Consider the following 2,557-nt stretch of genomic DNA (forward strand, 5'->3'; position numbering starts at 1 on the left):
CCCTGTCCAAAAAGAAACAATAGTTTTCTTCCCTCAGGTAAACCAACCAATCAGAATTCAACCTTACAAACATGGCCAAGCTAAGTTTATGAGGAAAAGACCTATAGATATGACTGAGGCTTGGGTCCTAGGTGATTCCACAGCCCATTAAGTTGACAACACTTATTCTCAGGTTGGTTTGAATGTGGTTGCCACTAAGTGAGGTAACTGCAAAATTGGGAGGAAATACTATGTGTGATTAGCAGAAGTCTCATGCTGTGAGAGAGAAAAGTCTATGAGCCTGGTGCTGTAGCTAGAGATGGAACATGTCATGAAGAAAATATGTTTCACGTAGTTCTGACAACTAATTAGACCACCTCACAGTAGTCTTGAGCCAGGATAATGATGGGTCTGTGATGGGTTGGACCAGAAATAACACCTCTCATGGACCTTTGGGAAAATCGCTACAATGTGACTTTAAATAAAAACTCAAATGAGTAAATAAATCTGTTGAAAACATTGTCTTGCTGCCTATGTTTGGTTCTGACCAGCCTCTTCTCTTTTCTAGTCATGATGAAAACCTTCAGGACAGCCCTTAAGGGCATAGAAAACAAATTTAAAAAATGTGAGTTTGAAAATATATAGTTTTTTCAACTATGCAAAAAATAAAGATGCAATATGAATTATGAGTGGCTTTAGGAATCTAAAGGAACAGTGGCAGCTACACTATGAGTCACCTCATTGGAAAGACACAAAGACAGGCAGATGCAAATGCAGGCAGATTCCTGAGTTCAAAGTCAGCCTGCGACAGAGCAAGATTTAGCCCAGGTGTGGTAGAAATCATAATTTTGGGATGGGGTCTGACTCTGCTAGCTTAGCATCTGTCTTTAACAGAGGCAGGCAGAACTTTGAATTATTTTGCAATATTAAAAGAACATGTGTATTTGCTGTCTCCTAAGAAGTAAGGGGTTGGGGCAGGGGGAGTCATGGGATCCTATTCATAGCATAATCAAAAGGAAACCTGAAGTAAAGGACTGGATTGATATGTAAAATAAGTATGGGCTTATATTTGCAGGAGATAATCTATCTAGACAGTCTTTTAGACTAGCAAGAGAGAGCTGCTTGGAGAACTGTTTCAAGCAGAACATATAGAGAGAACTGTCTAGAGATCCTCAGAGAGACCAGATCAGAGAAAGAAAGAAAGCAGGACAGAGTGAAAGCAGGCTGGCATGCTGTCTCCAGCAAAACATAGACTTCCAGCTTGGAGCCAAGACTTGATTTCAAGTTGTTTGTTTTCACTGCTTCCAGACACCTCTTTCCTCAGAACCCTCTCCAAGCTCAGGTTGGTTCTTGGCATTCTATATTATAAAATAACCTTTAAAAAAGAATATGAGAAGGTATTGATACGGCCCTACAATTTCCTTAGGATTTATATGTTGTAAGAGGGTTGACACAGGTGAGAGAGTCATTTCTTTAGTAGTATAACCACTGGCAAAGTACACAAATCCCTGTAAAGAAATCATCATCCCTGCTTATATATAAGGAACACTAATTAAACTTTGTCTCTATCTTTGTCTCTCTCTGTCTCCCTTTTTCTCTTCTGTCTCTGTCTTTCACTCCCTCTCTCTCACATACACACAGGACATGAAAGTAGAGCAGGGGTTAGTTGGGAGGAAGAGGGGATCAATAGGAGTGTGAGGGGCTGATAGTGTAACAGAGGAATAAATATGATTACATTACATTGTGTACATATGTAGAGTTATACAAATATTGAAAGATACCATTATGTATAACTAATATATGCTAATAAGGAAGGTCATTTAAAAATGACAGGACTGGTGTCCTCTAGACCTAGCTCAGATCAAAGCCCGAAAATCAATGTTTAAGACAAAAGTGACTGAAGAAACAAGACATAAAGAACAAGAGATTTTCCTGCCCCTAGAGGCGTTGCAGATGTGGTTGCTGTGTCACATGTGTGTCAGTAGGTGGCAGAGAGGAGAGAGGCTATGTCTTTGCTCAGTGTTCTGACCTCTGAACATCTGAATGATTAGTAGTCTAACACTCCCTGAAGAAAGGTAGCCTGAGATGACCACCAATCCAGTGCCTGTACCACCATGAGTCTGGAAGTCCAAAGGTTAGTATGGGCTTCCATGTTCAGGAGTGAGCCAGAGAAGAGAGGAACCCCAATCTGGGACCTGAGAGTTATCCTAAAACAGACAACCTCTGCATGGTAGCATACCTAGTATCAGACCAAGGACTCATTGCAGTGAATATTTGCAAGCAAAAAAAGAGTGGACAAAAGGGTGTCCTGTGGGACACACTGTGACACACTGCAGCTTCTGCAATGGTATGTTTTCTCTTTTGGGGATTGCAAGCACAGAGGTGGGCAGAAGGGGAAGGGGAGATGAGTAGGATTGGGGTGCATGGTGTAAAATTTACAAAGAACCAATGGTATTTAAAACAATAAACAAGAAATTTTGCTGGTCAGGTAACAGCATCAGGTAATTCTTGACTAGGGCAGGTTTATAATTTCTTAAGATGGTGGATTCACCCTGATCTTTTGATAGCTTATCTCCAT

The 2,557-nt window shown here is 40.7% G+C and overlaps 1 non-coding gene across 1 annotated transcript; it reads left to right on the top strand.

Annotated features, from left to right (window-relative positions):
* The first annotated feature begins 1,910 nt into the window (after positions 1 to 1,910).
* LOC117712182 (small nucleolar RNA SNORA17) lies at positions 1,911 to 2,042 on the top strand. Its single transcript, XR_004607249.1, has one exon. It is a non-coding gene; the product is annotated as a small nucleolar RNA SNORA17 (small nucleolar RNA).
* The last annotated feature ends 515 nt before the right edge of the window (positions 2,043 to 2,557 follow it).

Source organism: Arvicanthis niloticus, chromosome 6 (genome assembly GCF_011762505.2).
Source record: "Arvicanthis niloticus isolate mArvNil1 chromosome 6, mArvNil1.pat.X, whole genome shotgun sequence".
Classification (NCBI taxonomy): Eukaryota; Metazoa; Chordata; class Mammalia; order Rodentia; family Muridae; genus Arvicanthis; species Arvicanthis niloticus.